A 21,256-nucleotide genomic window follows, 5' to 3' on the forward strand; every position below is an offset into this window, starting at 1 on the left:
GTCGAAGAATCGCAATCTGGCATCGGCTTCCCTACACTTAGTTTTATGTGGTAATTCCGCTTTAGGTCGCTCTAGGCTGTTACTCCCCAGCGTTACGAGGCTGCAAAAGGTATCCCTAGCCCATCAGTACATGTACGATGTAATACAAAAAAAAAAAAAAAAAAAAAAATGGTTCAAATGGCTCTGAGTACTATGGGACTCAACTGCTGTGGTCATCAGTCCCCTAGAACTTAGAACTACTTAAACCTAACTAACCTAAGGACATCACACACATCCATGCCCGAGGCAGGATTCGAACCTGCGACCGTAGCACTCGCACGGTTCGCCTAGAACCGCGAGACCACCGCGGCCGGCACGATGTAATACAACGAACAGATTGCAGTGAACGAGGATAAAACATTATTTGGTAGAACTTGTGCTTCGTATTTGATTTTCGACTTGTGTCTTTCATATGAAAGTTTCCACTAGGTGAGAGAAAGTCTTCAAGACTTACGTAAAAACAACTGTTAGGAAAACATTTCATCTTCACCTTCCTCTGTAAATGTACTGATAGCTGTGATTCACCTTTTCCTACAAATATCTTGTATTTAGATAATTGCAGAATGTTAGAAACCCTCCAAATACAGACTAGACAATAAAATGAGCTCTTAAATAGAACAATGGAATTGTAGTGTGTTCCTAAGGCGAGAAACGGCATCCTTAACAGCTCACTTCGATGGGAAAAATGCTATTGTACCGAACGTAAGTGTTTCGTTAGCGGAAAACGACAAGAGGTGACAGAGTTCGCGTTTTGGTGCGGTCCGTTAGACGGGCACCAAAACAACTGTTGCCGGTGTGAAGCATCGGCACAAAATTCCCGCTCCCTCCAATCGGATGCAAATGCGGCGAGTGAATCGCTCTAATTAACTGGAAACGGATATAAACGGCCCATTACTCGTGCCAATTTCCTCTCGGCGAGAAGTTTCAAACTATTAGCTTTCGGAAAAGCTTCCTCCTAAAACATTTCTGAGTAGCTAATTGATTCGACAGGATCAGTGCCTCAGATATTGTAGCACTGAAAGGGGAATACTGGAAAAGAAGTCCATTTGCAGTTTATGGAAAGATAATCATCTGTATTAATAAACGCCGAAAACGGGTACACGGTTTCAGTTGCGGGGGTTTATCTAACAGCTTTCAATGCGAACAAAAATGTGGTTTTCAGTATTTCATATAAGTGTTGATGGTGTTGAGACAGCAACCAGCCACAAATTTATTTACAGTTCCTTTATTCAAAGGGTACCGTTGCCGGTTTCGAATAGTTAAGATTCATCTTCAGACGGTTTTCATGCTTTCATTACAACATGTGGTGCGTATTTTTACAGATTAATTGTACTAAAATATAAATAATACATAATTATAAGCACGCCACACTGATGGTTGCGTTACATATTTGCATTGGATGTGACTTACGTGAAATGTCGGTTTGGAGTGTTTGTTTTCATAACATTCGTCCAACAGATGTGAATACATTCCCACTACGTTCTTATCGTTGCACACGTAAATTTTTCTCACTGAATACTTTAGATTTGTCACAGAATAGATTTCTAACACGCACCACGTGTTTTGATACATACAAAGTGCTTAAAAACATATGAGTGTCAAAGATGCTATGATATATCGTAACATTATGAAAATGTCCCATGTTTGGAAAAATATTATATATTCACTTGTGCAACTGAAACGCCTTTTACACTAGTACAGAGATACATTAATTTTGTGAGTTTTAGAGCGAATACTGTACCTTAATTATGAAGTTGTTCCTTTTTTTTTAGTACTGTGTAGGTAAGACTGTACATTATTTATTTACATTTAGCATCATGAGAGTTGTAGTAACGTATAAATTTGCTACTTGATCTGCAGATAGTGGTGAGAATATTATTTGCTTTGGAGGGTGGAAAATAATTTTTGGAATTTTTTTAAGAAATGGGTGTTATCTAACTCTGTTTGTTCGTTAAGAATACAGTCTGGGGTGCTGTTTGTGTGTGTGTGTGTGTGTGTGTGTGTGTGTGTGTGTGTGTGTGTGTGTGCGTGTGTGTGTGCGTGTGTGTGTGTGTTTCTATTTCTTCTAATATATTCATAGTGGCTCCTTTTCCTGCTAGATGCAAAATTTTTAAGTTGTTCTCAATGTTTCTCACTGAAAAGAAATCTAGTCCTCTACCGCTGGACTGGAAGAGTCGGACCAACTCAATGGCTTTGGAACTGACCAAACTGAACACACTTTTAGGTGCCTATGAAGGAACACGCATCTGATACTGCAGATGTGCATGGCCAGATTACGTTGGTGATGGTATTGGTCACAGCGGCGAATATGGCGTTGAAGTGCTCAATAAGCATTTGATCTGTATAATCTGTGTAAATATACATTAGCACAAACCATTTGAGATGAGAGTACCTCAAGGTTGTACTGAGACCTTCTCATCTGAAATAGAAATAGGCCATTATTAACGAACATGCTACTTAGACTGTATTACACATCCAAATACAGCATATCACTTCCCTCTACATACTACAAATTATTTTCACCACGCTCATTGTGTACCATTTTCTTTTTTTTTTACTTTTTTTGACACTTTCATTATGTAAATTATATTCTCATCAACCAGGTAGTAATAAATTATATGGAACCATTTTAACCATTGTTAAGCATTCAATTCGCTGTAACCTCAGAGAAATCTTTATATATTATATTCTTTATATTATTACAAAAGCATTAATAACTGAATACCAATAAGATTGCAACAATGAGAAGTCTTTGGCATTAGATTCAGATGCAGCCGACCCACCTTACATTTCAAGGCGGTGAGTTACTCTGTTCTGTTAATGAAATAAATAATTGGCGTCCACGTCGAGATCCGTTAACGTTCTGTCAGTTCTTTTTTCCGGCTGTGTAAAGCCCAATGCATTAAACGCAACGATTTCGGAGGTATGCGTCTTTATTGCACGTCAGATCCTTTTTTGTAAACTTTCGTTGTCAGTTTTGAAAAGGCCTCGACGGCTACTGCTGTGGAGGCCGAGTTGCCACGGTTGATACGGTAGGCCGAGTTTGTGAGTTCGTGAAACGGCTTCTGGTGCAGTACACCGCTAAGACAGTTTCCCCCTGCCACTATTACAGAGCTATGACCCGGGGTGAGATAACAGGATAGCATAACGAAGGTTCTACAACACTCCAACACATTAGTAACAAGGCCACACAAATGAGTTAAAAGGTTTTCTTATCTTTATGACTAGTTGAGAATGATTAAGTCTGCAACACTGCTTTTAATATAACACAAAAAAGGGCGACGATGTCTAAGTGCAAATAATTGTAGGTAACTTCACAGTACGTAGCAAATGCAGTTTACAACAACTGTCTGATCACTTCTAAGAGTTCACTAAACGACGTTCCCTGTCTAAAAGTCAGTCCTGGACGATGACCTATAACCAAGTGGGCGAGAGCGGAACCATCTGAAGTGGAATGATCACGTAAAATTAATTGTTGGTAAGGCGGGTGCCAGGTTGAGATTCATTGCGAGAGACCTTAGAAAATGTAGTCCATCAACTGAGGAGGTGGCTTACAAAACACTCGTTCGACCTATACTTGAGTATTGCTCATCAGCGTGGGGTCCGTACCAGATCGGGTTGACAGAGGAGATAGAGAAGATCCAAAGAAGAGAGCGCGTTTCGTCACAGGGTTATTTGGTAAGCTTGATAGCGTTACGGAGATGTTTAGCAAACTCAAGTGGCAGACTCTGCAAGAGAGGCGGTCTGCATCGCGGTGTCCAGGTTTCGAGATGGTGCGTTGCTGAACGAGGTACCGAATATATTGCTTCCCCATACTTATACCTCCCGAGGAGATCACGAATGTAAAATTAGAGAGATTCGAGCGCGCACGGAGGCTTTCCGGCAGCCGTCCTTCCCGCGAACCATACGCGACTGGAACAGGAAAGGGAGGTAATGACAGCGGCACGTAAAGTGCCCTCCGCCACACACCGTCGGGTGGCTTGCGGAGTATACTCTTCGGTCTTCCGAGTTGGCTTATGTCCGTCGTCGTCCGCTCATTGGCGGATCGTACTCGGCCGGCAATTGGCCGATATTTTCATCCTCAGCGCCGCCCGTGGCGCTGGTGGAACCCGTGAAAGTTGCAAGTCCATGACACTGGCTCCAGCTCGCATCTTTGTGAATGTGGCGCTTTTGCCCTGGCTGTGTCTTGTTCGGACGACACAGCACTTTTGCAATCTGTTGTTTCTTTAGTGCACACTGTAAATTTTTATTAGTAGATACAGAGCGAATGCTAACTTACAATTACAGTTCATGTGTAGTTAGAAAAACTACAAAAGTCGATGATTATTTTATACGTTTTTGCAAATTTATGGGCTCGCGTAAGCTGAAGACATAAGTTGCATATCATCTCTTGTGTTTAGGGCAACATATATTATGTATTTGTTACTGCATTAACTATAAATTTCCACGTTTCCATATAAAGAAACAAATGAATATACAGGGTGTTACAAAAAGGTACGGCCAAACTTTCAGGAAACATTCCTCACACACAAAGAAGGAAAATATGTTATGTGGGCAAGTGTCAGGAAACGCTTACTTTCCATATTAGAGGTGATTTTATTACTTCTCTTCAAATCACATTAATCGTGGGATGGAAACACACAGCAACAGAACGTACCAGCGTGACTTCAAGCACTTTGTTTCAGGAAATGTTCAAAATGTCCTCCGTTAGCGAGGATACGTGCGTCCACCCTCCGTCACATGGAATCCCTGATGCGCTGATGCAGCCCTGGAGAATGGCATATTGTATCACAGCCGTCCACAATACGAGCACGAAGAGTCTCTACATTTGGTTGGATGTTTGTTGGTTTGGCGAAGGAGACCAGGCAGCGAGGTCATTGGTCTCATCGGATTAGGGAAGGACGGGGAAGGAAGACGGCCCTGCCCTTTGAAAGGAACCATCCCGGCATTTGCCTGGAGCGATTTAGGGAAATCACGGAAAACCTAAATCAGGATGGCCGGACGCGGGATTGAACCGTCGTCCTCCCGAATGCGAGTTCAGTGTCTAACCACTGCGCCACCTCGCTCGGCCTACATTTGGTACCGGCGTTGCGTAGACAAGAGCTTTCAAATGCCCCCATAAATGAAAGTCAAGAGGGTTGAGGTCAGGAGAGCGTGGAGACCACGGAATTGGTCCGCCTCTACCAATCCGTCGATTATCGAATCTGTTGTTGAGAAGCGTACGACACTTCGACTGAAATTTGCAGGAGCTCCATCGCGCATGAACCACATGTACTTGTAAAGGCACATGTTATAGCAGCACAGCTAGAGTATCACGTATGAAATCATCATAACGTGCTCCATTGAGCGTAGGTGGAAGAACATGGGGCCCAATCAAGACATCACCAACAATGCCTGCCCAAACGTTCACAGAAAATCTGTGTTGATGACATGATTGCACAATTGCGTGCGGATTCTCGTCAGCCCACAAATGTTTATTGTGAAAATTTACAATTTTATCACGTTGGAATGAAGCCTCATCCGTAAAGAGAACATTTGCACTGAAAGGTTGACACATTTTTGGATGAACCATTCGCAGAAGTGTACCCGTAGAGGCCAATCAGCTGCTGATAGTGCCTGCACAAGCTGTACATGGTACGGAAACAACTGGTTCTCCCGTAGCACTCTCGATACAGTGACGTGGTCAACGTTACCTTATACAGTAGCAACTTCTCTGACGCTGACATTAGGGTTATCGTCAACTGCACGAAGAATTGCCTCGTCCATTGCAGGTGTTCTCGTCGTTCTAGGTCTTCCCCAGTCCCGAGTCATAGGCTGGAATGTCCCGTACTCCCTAAGATACCGATCAATTGCGTCGAACGTCTTCCTGTCGGGACACCTTCGTTCTGGAAATCTGTCTCGATACAAAAGTACCGCGCCACGGCTATTGCCCCGTGCTAATGCATACATCAAATGGGCATCTGCCAACTCCGCATTTGTAAACATTGCACTGACTGCAAAACCACGTTCGTGATGAACACGAACCTGTTGATGCTACGTACTGATGTGCTTGATGCTAGTACTGTAGAGCAATGAGTCGCATGTCAACACAAGCACCGAAGTCAATATTCCTTCCTTCAACTTGGCCAACTGGCGGTGAATCGAGGAAGTACAGTACATACTGACGAAACTAAAATGAGCTCTAACATGGAAATTAAGCGTTTCCGGACACATATCCACATAACATGTTTTCTTTATTTGTGTGTGAGGAATGTTTTCTGAAAGTTTGGCCGTACCTTTTTATAACACCCTGTGTACAACCCGTTCTTTGTCACTCCGATGCGACAGACGCGATTCTGTTGGGGTGGAAATGTTTCCGCATTTTCGCGGATGAACTTGAGTGCGGGCTTGCTAAGTAGAATCACCCATTCGTGGTGTTAGGACGCAGTGTCGACGCCTCGGCCTGCGTTTGCCGCTGGACGGAGATTGCCGACAGGGAATAACAATGTAATTCCCTCCTTGGTTGGCAGGCCTTTATGCAGCGAAATTAATGGGGTGCTTCAAACTTCTGAGACGGAGGCGCGCGGCTAATGAAGTTAAATCCTGATGGGATAAGTTTTATTTACGGGTGCGAAAACCAAAGCCGTTGGAAGTAGGTCGTCTTTGCAGTTAGTCGAGAAGGCATTACCGACCTATCAATCTCTGTCTGGTGCTTCCGAGATGCGTTTAGTAGTTAACAGGTTGTAATTGGTGCAAGGAAAGCGTCGGCTTCCATGATGGCCACCTTAGTACCGACACCGCTTTCCCACTTTTATGTCTATTGCCCATTATTTATTAACGATGCACCATCAAAGTTTCCACCAGGCTAGGTGGCGCAAGTTGTTCACCTAGGTAGGAGAATACCTGTTTCCTGGTAAATTGACAGGCCTCGAAATGATGATTACACTGCCCTCTGAAAATGGGTCATTTGATTCTCAGTGATGGATACTTTTTTAAAAAAAGCTTTAAGTTATAGTCGTTGCCGGTTTCGGCATATCGGCCCCATCTTAAGATGGTTACACTTGTTTTACTATAGTATTATAATGTGTTTGTCAGCAGTATGTCGCCCACTCCTGCACTGCGTAAGAATATTTGCGTAGTTATTCCTCGTTATACATTACTGGCCATTAAAATTACTACACCAAGAAGAAATACACATGATAAACGGGTATTCATTGGACAAATATATTATACTGGAACTGACATGTGATTAAATTTTCACGCAATTTGGGTGCATAGATCTTGAGAAATCAGTACCCTGACAACCACATCTGGCCGTAATAACGGCCTTGATACGCGTGGGCATTGAGTCAAACAGAGCTTGGATGGCGTGTACAGGTACAGCTGCCCATGCAGCTTCAACACGATACCACAGTTCATCAAGAGTAGTGACTGGCGTATTGTGACGAGCCAGTTGCTCGGCCACCATTGACCGGATGTTTTCAATTGGTGAGAGATCTGGATAATGTGCTGGCCAGGGCAGCAGTCTAACATTTTCTGTATCCAGAAAGGCCCATACAGGACCTGCAAAATGCGGTCGTGCATTATCCTGCTGAAATGTAGGGTTTCGCAGAGATCGAAAAAGGGTAGAGCAACGGGTCGTAACACATCTGAAATGTAACGTGCACTGTTCAATGCGAACAAGACGTGATCGAGACGTGTAACCAATGGCACCCTATACCATCACGCCGGGTGATACGGAAGTATGGCGATACACGCTTCCAATGTGCGTTCACCGCGATGTCACCAAAAACGGATGCGACCATAATGATGCTATAAACAGAACCAGGATTCATCCGAAAAAATGACGTTTTGTAATTCGTGCACCCAGGTTCGTCGTTGAGTACACCATCGCAGGCGCTTCTGTCTATGATGCAGCGTCAAGGGTAACCACAGCCACGATCTCCAAGCTTATAGTCCACGCTGCTGCAAACGTCGTCGAACTGTTCGTGCAGATGGTTGTTGTCTTGCAAACGTCCCCATCTGTTGACTCAGGGATCGAGGCGTCGCTGCACGATCCGTTACAGCCATGCGGATAAGATGCCTGTCATCTCGACTGCTAGTGATACGAGACCGTTGGGATCCAGCACATAGTTCCGTATTACCCTCCTGAACCCACCGATTTCATATTCTGCTAACAGTCATTGGATCGCGACCAACGCTAGCAGCAGTGTCGCGATACGATAAACCGCAATTGCGATCGGCTACAATCCGATCTTTATCAAAGTCGGAAACGTGATGGTACGCATTTCTCCTCCTTACACAGGCATCATAACAACGTTTCACCAGGCAACGCTGATCAACTGCTGTTTGTGTATGAGAAATCGGTTGGAAACTCTCCTCATATCTTCACGTTGTAGGTGTGGCCACCGGCGGCAGCCTTATGTGAATGCTCTGGAAAGCTAATCATTTGCATATCACATCATCTTCTTCCTATTGGTTAAATTTCGCGTCTGTAGCACGTCATCTTCATGGTGTAGCAATCTTAATGGCCAGTAGTGTATATTGAGTAATGACATTAATAACGCATAAAAGTACGCTAATGTGCTCCAATCGGTACCATATAAAATAAATGAGTTGTATGTTTACGTAATTATGGAAAGTGGAAATTTCTTACCTTTTAAGAGCCATTTCTGCCTAAAACCCGTTTTCAGTCCCTACGCATGTTCCAAGAGTTTAATTACAGTGAAAATATTGTTATTAATTTAATAATTTTTTTGCATCTTTGTTACGTGTACATGCAGTTAATCAGAACAAAAAATAAACAGTTTCCAGCCAATTGTCCGATCTTCATCAACTTCAGACGTTAGTAGCAGCAGAACAAGATATCGACTCAGTATCTGAGCCTTAATTGTGTCTAAGCATTTTCTTCACCGAAATGCAATAGGTAGAGAGCTTTTTTCTGGTTTAAATACAAATTAGCTAAATCCACATTATACTGTGTGGTGTGCGTACTGTAAGATCTTCAGTACACACACCATCAAATTATTTGATTTGTCGCTCTAACGAAGTAGGCGAGGGTCAGCAATATGTCTCGTGGTCTTATTGTGGCGTGTTTATCTTCAGCCGTTGTGTCAGATGATAGAAGTGCCACTTGCACGCTTAGAGTAGCAGATTGACGGTGACCAACTTCAAACAGAACTTGATTAATTTTCACACACATTTATTAAAATAATAACAAGTATAAATATTACTTAACTCGGTTCTGGATGCTATTTACAATTGATAATCTGAAGTTCCTTTGGTATAGGTACGTTAATCTTATTCTCACATATATCTCTGATACTTGACAAAAGTGTCTATACATTTATGTTCGTGGCTATTTACAGGAATATGGTAATCTTATTAGGCGCAGACTGAAACTTGACTATAGACTAGTGCAGATTGGTGCAGACTAATGCAGACTGACTAATCGTATGTCTGTACACTCGTTATAATACCTCAAGCGTTCAGGTATCATTGCGCGACTGTGATCCGCGAGGAGAAAAGGTTCTACGTTAGCAGCAATCTCATTGGCTGCGTTACATATTAATACGCGGATCGGCGGAGGCAGAATTTGGTCCGTCTCTAAGACAGCGCCATCTCGTAGTGCTTAGGCGGACGAGCGCTGCGCCTGCGTTGTTGTGCTTAGCGGTGCGCACTCTATTGGGAAAGTTAGGTACGCGCTGACTACGCGGAACTATGTTCACAACATAGTGTGTATTACCCACCGACGTCTGGTAATTATATAGTGTACTAATGGGAAAATGATCGTTGTTTCAGTCCTAAGCGTACAGAAATACCCTGGTCCTAACATTTTGTCGAAGTAAAGTAATTCACCTGTGGGGCGAAAACAAAAGCGATATTTATCCGTTTTGAGTTTTGAAATCTCTTCCTTCGGCCAGATAAACTGATGTAACAACATGTCGAGAGTGATGGGCTGCGAAACGAGTCGATGGAGAGCCGTAAAAGGCGCCCGACTATTTCGAGAGCGCTATCGACTCTCGGCTGTGCAGCGCGCATATCGACAGTTCTGCCAATCTCTTTGATGTTGCTCGTCTGATGTTAGCGTGTTGTCGCACATCTGCTACGTATTTCTGACTGAGAATCCCACTCGCCAGCGTAAATGCTTGTACGCAGTCCACGAATAAACTGCTGTTGACAAGTTGTCCTCCGCAGTTGTTTGCCTGACTTTGGCGTCACGGTACGAATTCTCGCTCGCTAACTTCGCTGCCGCTGAAGTGCTACTGGAGCTGCGAGAGAAATTTTACGTGCTTCGAGTGAAGTTTACTTGTGAGAGAAGGTAAGGGGAAAAAGTATTTTCTCACTGATATAGGAGGAGGGACTGGGAATGGGTATTCTTGTTGTAGCGTTTGAAATTAACACTTAGACTGGTAATATAGAAGTGCCATGTTTAACATATACAGAAACCAAGTGCGAGGATAAAGACTAGTAAACAAAAATTAGGAAAGGAGTAAGACCCTTAACAAATGCGCACACTGTTCCGTTCGGCTGCGTTTTAATCACTTCACTGAAAATCCGCATTTGCATACAGAGCAGTCAAATAAAAACGAGACAGATCGAAAACAAGTAAGTTAACTGTTTATTATTTCAAATGTAATCGCCGTAACTGTTTATACATTACCCCGCTGTGAGATGAGAGGGTGAATAATTCGTGGAAAAGTGTTTGCAGTTGCGTACGGAACTATGATGGTGCCCAGGCGTACACATCTTCGTCCGCAGCAAACCGGCGGCAACGAATGTCTTTATGGAAATTGCATGGGGAGAGATCGGGACTGCATTGAGGTTGAGTGAGGGCATCCCAGCGAAACTTTTGCAGCTTTCAACATGTGTACCATGCGTTATCCTGCAGCAGAGAGATGACGACCATCAACATTTCTGGGGTTTGGACTCGATGGCAAGCATCAGATTTTGTAAAATACCACGTACCACTGTGCGTTAACAGTGGCACCGTGTCGCAAAAACTCCATGACCTACCAGCCCGTGCAGACAAAGAAAAATGTCATCAGGCCTCCCCTGGAGTTGGTGTGCCTGTTGTTTCGAATTCGCTGCAGATCTTTCGCTGTGAGGCCCTTACACATCCTCCATACAACTGCGTTCTCTCTCCATCCGATTTCCGTATTTGTGGAACCCTGAAAAAAGGGACGTGCACGCCTGGGTACAATCCTGGTTTTGTAGACAACAACAAGTACACTACTGGCCATTAAAAATGCTACACCAAGAAGAAATGCAGATGATAAACGGGTATTCATTGGACAAATATATTATACATGTGATTACATTTTCACGCAATTTGGGTGCATAGATCCTGAGAAATCAGTACCCAGAACAACCACCTCTGGCCGTAATAACGCTTTTGATACGCCTGGGCATTGAGCCAAACAGGGCTTGGATGCCGTGTACAGGTACAGCTGCCCATGCAACTTCAACACGATACCACAGTTCATCAAGACTGGAGAATGTGCTGGCCAGGGCAGCAGTCGAACATTTTCTGTATCCAGAAAGGCCCGTACAGGACCTGCAACATGCGGTCGTGCATTATCCTACTGAAATGTAGGGTTACGCAGGGATCGAATGAAGGGTAGAGCGACGGGTCGTAACACATCTTAAATGTAACCAATGGCACCCCATACCATCACGCCGGGTAATATGACACTATGGCGAAATTGCATGGGGAGAGATCGGGAGTAAGTGAGGGCATCCCAGCGAGACGCTTCCAATGTGCCTTCACAGCGATGTCGCCAAAAACGGATGCGACCATCATGATGGTGTAAATAGGACCTGGATTCATCCGAAAAAATGACGTTTTGCCATTCGTGCACTCAGGTTCGTGGTTGAGTACACCATCGTAGGTGCTCCTGTCTGTGATGCAGCGTCAAGGGTAACCAAAGCAATGGTCTCCGAGTTGATAGTCCATGCTGCTCCAAACGTCTTCGAACTGTTCGTGCAGATGGTTGTTGTCTTGCAAACGTCCTCATCCGTTGACTGAGGGATCGAGACGTGGCTGCACGATCCGTTACAGCCATGCGGATAAGATGCCTGTCATCTCGACTGCTAGTGATACGAGGCTGTTGGGATCCAGCACGGCGTTCCGTATTACCCTCCTGAACCCACCTATTCCATATTCTGCTAATAGTCATTGGATCTCGACCAAGGCGAGCAGCAATGTCGCAATACGATAAACCGTGATTCGCGATATTCTACAATCCGACCTTTATCAAAGTAGGAAACGTGATGGTACGCATTTCTCCTCCTTACACGAGGCATCACAACAACGTTTCACCAAGCAACGCCGGTCAACAGCTGTTTTTGTATGGGTAATCGGTAGGAAACTTTCCTCATGTCAGCACGTTGTAGGTGTCGCCACCGGCGCCAACCTTATGTGAATGCTCTGAAAAGTTAATCATTTGCATATCACAGCATCTTCTCCTTGTCGGTTAAATTCCGCGTCTGTAGCACGCCATCTTCATGGTGTAGCAATTATAATGGCCAGTTGTGTATTTTTCCGTGATGATTTTGATCGTCTAGTCTCACAGTGCGATAAATGTATTAACAGTTACGGCGATTACTTTTCAAATAATAAACAGTTTACTTACTTTTTCCATGTGTCTCGCTTTCATTTGACTGCCCCTTACGGTTCTATGAGGAATAAGGTAAAAACATTGTGTTTTTGTTAACATGGATTGTTGCAAGCAAAGAAGAGTAACTGTTTGGCAAATTGGTCACAATTGTCTGCTCCACGGCAGTGTTTCTCCAGCGATTTATGGTTCTACAATCTTCTATTCGTTAACCGTCAAACATCGTCTGCACACAAATGCAAAGTTTCTCTGGGTACTGGTCTTTATGGGTGGTAGAACAAAAACATCTCGCCATTTTCAAATAATTTTATTCAGTTTTGGCCAAACGAGCTGAGATGCTTCCCCTGTTAGTGTAGGATAGCTTCAAATCATGTTAAGGAACTTGGTGATCTTCAAGGGGTGGAGGGGCGGGGGGGGGGGGGGGGAGGAGGAGATCCTGCGGCTCAACGATTTCGATTAGCTTCATCGAGGCAGCACTGACATTACTACTTATCTCGCAAGACAGACTGAAGAAAGGAAAATCTACGTTTATAGTATTTGTAGAATTAGAGAAAGCTTTTCACAGTATGGACTGGATCACACTCTTTGAAATTCTGACGGTAGCGCTGGTGAAGTGGAGGGAGCGAGGGGTTATCTACAGTGACCAAAGTTGCAGGAATAGAGGTGCATGACGGTGAGACGGCTGAACTGTTGTCAAATGGAGAGACTTGGGACAGGCTGTCGGGCGACGGGGATCTCACGCGTGAGATCGCCATGCGCTCTTTCTCCCTACTTTTTTGTTTATTTATGTATTTGTGTTTTAAACTGTGAGGAAGACGTGGCTGTAGGCTCTCCCCGAGCCGGCCGCGGTGGTCTCGTGGTTAAGGCGCTCAGTCCAGAACCGCGCGACTGCTACGGTCGCAGGTTCGATTCCTGCCTCGGGCATGGATGTGTGTGATGTCCTTAGGTTAGTTAGGTTTAAGTAGTTCTAAGTTGTAGGGGACTGATGACCACAGATGTTAAGTCTCATAGTGCTGAGAGCCATTTGAACCATTTTTTTGCTCTCGCTGATGTTGTTCAAGCTGTACACTGAGCAAGCTGTCAGTAAAGGAAATCAAGGAGATATTTGGAAAGGGAATGCTGAAGAGTAGATGGCTAGATGGTGTAACAAATGAGGATGTGCTGAATCGAACTGGGGGAAAAAGAAATTTGTGCAACTTGACTGAAAGAAGATACACATCAGGGAACCGCCAATTTTGTAATGTACCTGCATATAGACTGAGAACAAGGCATAAATACAGTATACGGGTTAAAATGGATGTACGTTGGAGTCGTTATGCAGAGATGAAGGGACTTGTACAGGGTAGCGTATAAGGGAGGCAAGATAGCACTAAAAGCATCTCTTCCTTTTTTGAAAAAAATAGAATTGTAGGTTTGTGGTATAGAAACCACTTTTTACAAGGGTGAGTCCCAGCACTATCTCCGATGGGTTAGATCTTGGGGAGAAGCTAAACGCCGACCTTACGATATTTTTTTAAGTAGTGGACAAAGCTGAAGCTGGCGGTTTACGTGCCAAAGGCAACGCGGGGCGCAATGTTTACAGGAGGCTTAGTGCTAGATACTTTAAGCACGCGGCAGACACATTCTAGTCACGTGCGCATTCTCTGACAAACGGGCTATCTTGCTGGAAAGCCGCGAGGCAATTTCACTGGGCAAGCCGTGCGGTGTACTAGCTGTTCCGCCGTACGTGCACGCACGCTTAGGGGGAAGGGAGAGAGTGTGTGGGGAGGGGGGGGGAGAGGGGGGGCGGGAGAGATTACGGAGGCCGAGGCGACGGCGCTACGCGTGGTATCCCCAGGCGACGGGTCTGGAATGTGAGGCGTCCCGTCCAGCACCCAATCCTCTGTCCTACCCAACATGTCGGTTATTTCCCTCTGTAGCAACAGAACAACCCCTGAAATGCTGACAGGGCAACGGGAAAGTGCGCTCATGCTCATAAATTAAGGATAATGTTGATACATGGCGAAACAACGCTCTGGTGAGGGGTTTGTGGGTTTAAATCACCTCGGGGGATGACCAAGCGGTGCATTTGACCTGCGGTCGTCGCGCGGTGGCGCTGGCAGCAGTCCACATACGTAGAGGTGTGTTGGTGCATGCCAGAGTACGGTGAAGCGAGTAAGTGTGCAGACATTTTCAGACGTGCTAATTTCTCAAGGAACACGTATTGATGACGTTATGAGGGATAGAATACTAGGGCGACTGGAGGCTGGGCAAACACAGCAGGTCGTAGCACAGGCCCTCCGTATACCACAAAGTGTGATCGCAAGATTATGGCAACGATTCCAGCAGACATTAAACGTGTCCATGCGATAAAGTACGGGACGTCCACAGTGTACAACACCACAAGAAGACCGATATCTCAAAATCATTGCCCACTGACGGCCACGGAGTACTGCAGGTAGCCTTGCTCGGGACCTTACCGCAGCCACTGGACAGTTGTCTCCAGACACACAGTCTACAGGCGACTGAACAAATATGGTTTATTCGCCCAGAGACCTGCAAGGTGCATTCCACTGGCCCCTGGTCACAGGAGAGCCTGTAAAGCCTGGTGTAAAGAACACAGTACATGGTCTTTGGAACAGTAGTCCCAGTATATGTTCACGGGCGAGTCCAGGTCTAGTCTGAACAGTGATCCTCGCCGGGTTTCCATCTGGCGTGAACCAGGAACCAGATACCAACCCCTCAATGTCCTTGAAAGGGACCTGTATGGAGGTCGTGGTTTGATGGTGTGGGGTGGAATTATGACTGGTGCACGAACACACCTGCATGTCTTTGCCAAAGGAAAACTGTAACAAGTCAGGTGTATCGGGAAGTCATTTTGCACCAGTAAGTCTGCCTTTTCAGGGGTGCAGTGGGTCCCACCTTCCTCCTGATGGATGATAACGCAGGGCTCCACCGAGCTACCTTGAAGCAGAAGATATCAGGCGAATGGAGTGGCCTGCCTGTTCTCCAGACCCAAACCCCATCGAGAACGTCTGGGATGCTCTTGATCGACGTATCGCTGCACGTCTTCAAAGCCCTAGGACACTTCAGGAGCTTCGACGGGCACTGGTGCAAGAATGGGAGGCTATACCCCAGCAGCTGCTCGACCACCTGATCCTGAGTATGCCAACTCATTGTGGTGCCTGTGTACGTGTGCATGGTGATCATACTCACTTTGATGACGGGGTACATGCGCAGGAAACAGTGGCGTTTTGTAGCACATGTGTTTCAGGACGGTTTTCTTAACTTATCACCAATACTATGGACTTACAAATCTGTGTCGTGTGTGTTCCCTATGTCCCTGCGCTATTAGCGCCGGTTTTGTGTAGTGCTACGTTGTATGGCACCACGTTCTGCAATTATTTTTAATTTATAAGCATGTGTGTACATGAGGCACTGGAAACCGTGATGGCGTAAGTGCACGGTCGTCAGTTTTGAGACTGTACGAGGTTTGTTGAATAAGTAATGACCCACATTTCTTTATCAGAACATATTTATTGTTGAGAGTCAGAATTTGGTTATGATGTTCATCAACATGTCTCGTGCATGTCCTGTTTTTCTACGTAGTAGCCATCACCAACTATGGCCATACGCCAACGTTGTGGAAGAGCATGTATTCTCTTTTCACTAGATGACTGACACTCTCGTCATCTTCAAAGTGTGTTCCCCGTGGAGAATCTTTAAGCAGCAAAAAGAGATGGAAGTCCGAGGGTGCCAGATCTGGACTGTAGGGTGGATGAGGCAACGATGCCCAACCTAATTTGGCGATGTGTTCCCAGGTTCTCAGACATGTCTGTGGGCGTGCATTATCGTGTTGGAGCAAGATTTCTGCTGGATTCTTGTCGGATCGAACACGTCGGAAACAGTTTTTGAGATTATTCAGAGTCTTCACCTATGCCTCTGAATTGATCTTTGACCCTCTTGTCATCACATCCACGAGAATGACACCATCACAATCCCAGAAGACTGTCACCATGGGAGAGAGGGTTGTCTTGAATTTCTTCTATTGTGGTGAATGAGGATGATGCAACTCCATGGACTGCCATTTTGTTTCCGGCGCAAAATGGTGCACCCAGCTTTCGTCCCCCGAAACGATCCGTGACAGAAAGGTCTCTTCGTCGGTCTCAAAACGCTCCAACAATTCAGATGAAATGGCCTTTCTTTGAATCTTTTGGTCCGCTGTGAGCATTCGTGGAACCCATCGTTAGGACCTCTTTGAATATCCGAGAGTCTCGATCATTGCAGACGCACTTCCAATGCTGACTGACAACTGTAGAGCCAATTGCTGGGTTCTGATGCGCTGGTCGGCACGAATAATGGCACTCGCACGATTCAGCGTATCTGGAGCAGTGGCTGTCTCGATCGTGGCTGATGATGGAGCTCTGTTTCTGCATTTCCTGAGGCTGTAACATTCTTTAACCATCGCCCAACTTACTATAAGCTACAGCATTGCTATGCACTGCACACAAACGTTTATGGATGTTCACCACGGTATCTTTTTCTGCACACTAGAATTCAATAACAGCACGCTGCTTGTACTGTGAGTCGTATGTAGACGTCACTTTGACGCTATACTGCGGCTCTGCCGTCTACCAGAACGGTTCACCGGCGCACAGAACAAACATCAGATGTGAAGCAGCAACAAGGACGTTTGTCTGTGTATATTAATGGCTTTTTGATAAAATGGGGGACATTATTTATTGAGCGACCCTCGTTGCATGTAACGATGCTTCTGACATCGGTTGATCTTATGATAATCCAACTTTATTTGTGACGTAGGTCCACACTGCACATGTGAGCATTCACGAAAAGCTGTCTCGCAGGTTTCTCTGGTAATCACATCCGTAAGGGCCCGTAGTACAAAGTGCAGTGAGGTGAAAAGACATCGGATAGCTGTATGTGCATATACAGATGGCGACAGAATCGCGTACACAGGGTGCAAAAGGTCAGTGCATTGGCGGAGCTGTCATTTGTTCTCATGTGATGTGAGAAGGTTTCCCACGTGGTTATGGCCGCACGACGAGAATTAACGGACTTTGAACGCTGAGTGATAGTTGGAACTAGAGGACTGGGACATTCCATTTCGGAATTCGTTAGGGAAATCAATATTCTGACATGCATACTTTCAAGAATGTGCTGAGAATACCAAATTTCTGGCATTACCGATCACCGCAGACAACGCAGTAACGACCGAGAGCAACGGTGTTTGCATAAAATTGCCAGTGCTATCAGCAAGCGGCACTGTCGGAAATAACCGCAGAAATCCATGTGGGACGTACGACGAACGTATCCGTTAGGACAATTTGACATTAATGTGCTATGGTAGGAGACGACCGATGCGAGTGCCTTTGCTAACAGTACGATATCGGCTGCAGCGTCTCTCCTGGGCTCATGTCCATTTCGGTTGGACCCTAGACAGTTGGAAAACTGTGGCATGATCGGATGAATCCCGATTTTAGTTGGTAAGAGGTGATGGCTTATGAAGCCATGGACCCAAGTTGTAAACAAGTCACTGTGCAAGCTGGTCGTGACACCATAATTGTGTTTAGCCGGAATGGACTGGCTCGTCAGGCCCAGTTGAGCCTATCATTCATTGCATATGGGTATGTGCGGCTACTTGGAGACCATTTGCAGCTATTCATGGACTTCAAGCCGGCAGGGGGGGGGGGGGGCGAGCGGTTTTAGGCGCTACAGCCTAGAACCTCGCGACCGCTACAGTCGCAGGTTCGAATCCTGCCTCGTGCATGGATATGTGTGATGTCCTTAGGTTAGTTAGGCTTAAGCAGTTTTAAGGTCTAGGGGACTGATGACCTCAGCAGTTACGTCCCATAGTGCTCAGAGCCATTTGAACTATTTGTGGGACGGAATGGCAAGAGAAGCATCTAGGAAAATAAGAAATTTCCTAATATATGACGTAAAGTGTTAGGAGGTATTTTCTGAAGCTATTTGTATGAAGTACAGCCTTATATGATACGTGGACGATAAACATTGCAGACAAGTAGAGGATAGAAGCTTTTGTTATGTGGTGTTACAGAAAAATACTGAGTGTCAGACAACTAGATAGGTTGACCAATTGACAGTTCCTTAAATTAATCCGGGAAAAAATATGTTTTATGGTACAACGTGACAAAAGAAGGTATCTGTTGATAGGATATATTCTGAGGCATCAAGTAATCGCCAGTTTGGTGACGGAAAAGAAGTGAAGTAGGTAAAATTGTAGAGGTAGATCTACGCTTGAATGCAGTTAGTAGATTCAAATAGATGTTGGCCGCAATAGTTCTGCAGAAATGTAGAGGCTGGCACAGCAGAAAGCAGCGTGGAGACTTCGATAAAACCAATTTTGGGACTGAGGACCACAGAAAGAAGAAGCGAGACGTAAATGGACAAATTCTTCGTTAAAAAATCGCGACTAATTTTTTTTATATTATGAATTTTTTTTTTTTTTGTTATTCCGTTTTACAGCAAGGTTATTTGCTTCCTGTGCCGTAACTATCTGTGAAACTGCTCGATTAACCGCACATTAGTATGCTACACGACTCTGAGTCCTGCTGTTTCCGGATTCGCAGACTGTACGAGATGACGCAAGGAATTAAAGCGGATTAGAAGTGACTACGTTAACTCGGTTTTCTGCTTAAGGAAGCGCAGTATCCGCCCAGTCTCGTCGCTCATTATCCTCCTGTGTCATTCGACGGCACCTAGAGGGCGCGGAAGGGGGACTGAAGTACGAGGTTAGTTGCAGGCCTCACTGAGGAAAGCGGCGCGGTGGCTGGAAGGGACGTATTAAAAATTTATTGAAAAAGTTTAATTGAAAATGAGATCCGCCTCATGATGTGCAACCCAAGTTTAATCCCCCGCGGGGTAATTTAGGGGGTGCACGCGGAACCCTTGGGGGAAGGGACTCCGACAAAATGACTTTCCCTGCGTGGAGTCCGGAGACACTTTCGTTCCTCGTCGGAGACAGCACCACTCCACTCATGACTTATTTTTGACACAATGTCATGTATAAGTTTGCGATAGCGTGCTTTATAGTTTCTAGAGTGACCCATAAAATTACGGAGTATTCACTCGTAATTACACGTGATCTTTATTGCAAGTACCAATATTCAGTACAAGTACATGCATAATGAACAGCCGAGCAAGGATAAATATATAAATTCATGTGTTTCCCTGCTCGAATGCAATGAGCGTCAAGCTGCGTACATTGGCCAAACTGCAGGACTTTAAGCCAGGTTTCATGAACGGCTCTTGAGCAAGCAAGGCCACATTAAACGCAACTCGCCCTTCGCAGTACATCTGAAGACCAGTGGACATCCGGTCCCCACGCTACTTTGTTACTACGAGATCATTATTTTTGCGTAAACAATTAACGCCTGTGTATCACTCTTTCGAAGGGTGCCACCTCTCGCATTTTTCTCAAGTCCACTAGTTTTATTACTTACATACGTTCATACTTTATCTCGTCAACTATGCTTTTTATCGTGTGATATCTAGAGTCTAAACTAGCCTATTCGCAACCCCACATTTTGTAGTATTTTATCTCTATAATTTTTTCCAATTTTAGATTCTTAGACTCACTTGCTTAACTGAAGCGTATTTTGTGACTTAGCTAACATCGAGATGCTTTATTGTTGCTTCCCATTATTTTTGTGCTTCTAGTTATCGTGGGACACGTTTTAAGTATGCTTGTGTCCTAACTTTACATTTTTAGAGATTCAGTAGTGTGATATGGATACATTACGCTTAATCTACAAAAATTTACTTCCCAAGATTCTTTAATACATTTTTACTCCCCTGCGCTATTATGGTGTATACTTTACACATTTTAATTTTTAAATCGTTACTCGTCTCTACTCGTTGAAAGCCTTTTATATAAGCATATTATTTATATTTTTAATAAGGAATTTTATTAGTTTTCTATTGTCCATTTCTGTAACTCGTCATTACATTTGGGTGTTACGATAACTCTGTCATAATTCTTTTCCCCTAGCGCCATCTGACGTGAGCGGCGCACAGTAGCTGAACATCTCTCGTTGTCCAATAGCCAGTATTATCTGCAAGGCCAGAAAACGTACAACGCTGTTTCTGACATGTAACCTTTGGTGATGCATTTCTGTAGGCCTGATCCCGTTTTTAGAGTCTTTTGGACTGCAGTATATACTCTGGAAGGTAATCCACTGCCTCCTTATTTTGCGGTACGTAGCTTAGAGGCATAAACTGCTTAGTCGTCTTGAATTCTGCTTTGGCTTATTGTGGTAGGCCACTGCGCGAAGTGTCTTAAAACTCGACAACGGCAACTACTTGCTGAGGTCTTATATTTATTTTAAACGTGACTTCTTTTGTACTCAACGCTATTATATATCAGTAAGTTGCTTGAAAAACTTGTTTCTGTTGTACGTGTCGGTGTCTTTGATGGACAAGATCAGTTACTGGCTTCTGAATATTTTCGGCTACTATATCCCCTTTATTTTTATTTGAAACGGGCACTACACAGCGTTCTTAAAATATTGACAACGGTGTTGATTTGCTAAGATATTTCCATGGGCACTAGCCTATGTGTCTAACAGCTGTTGTGCCAATAAGTTGGTTTTAATATTTTCCTT

The sequence above is a fragment of the Schistocerca gregaria genome, chromosome 2 (assembly GCF_023897955.1).
Source record: "Schistocerca gregaria isolate iqSchGreg1 chromosome 2, iqSchGreg1.2, whole genome shotgun sequence".
Lineage (NCBI taxonomy): Eukaryota > Metazoa > Arthropoda > Insecta > Orthoptera > Acrididae > Schistocerca > Schistocerca gregaria.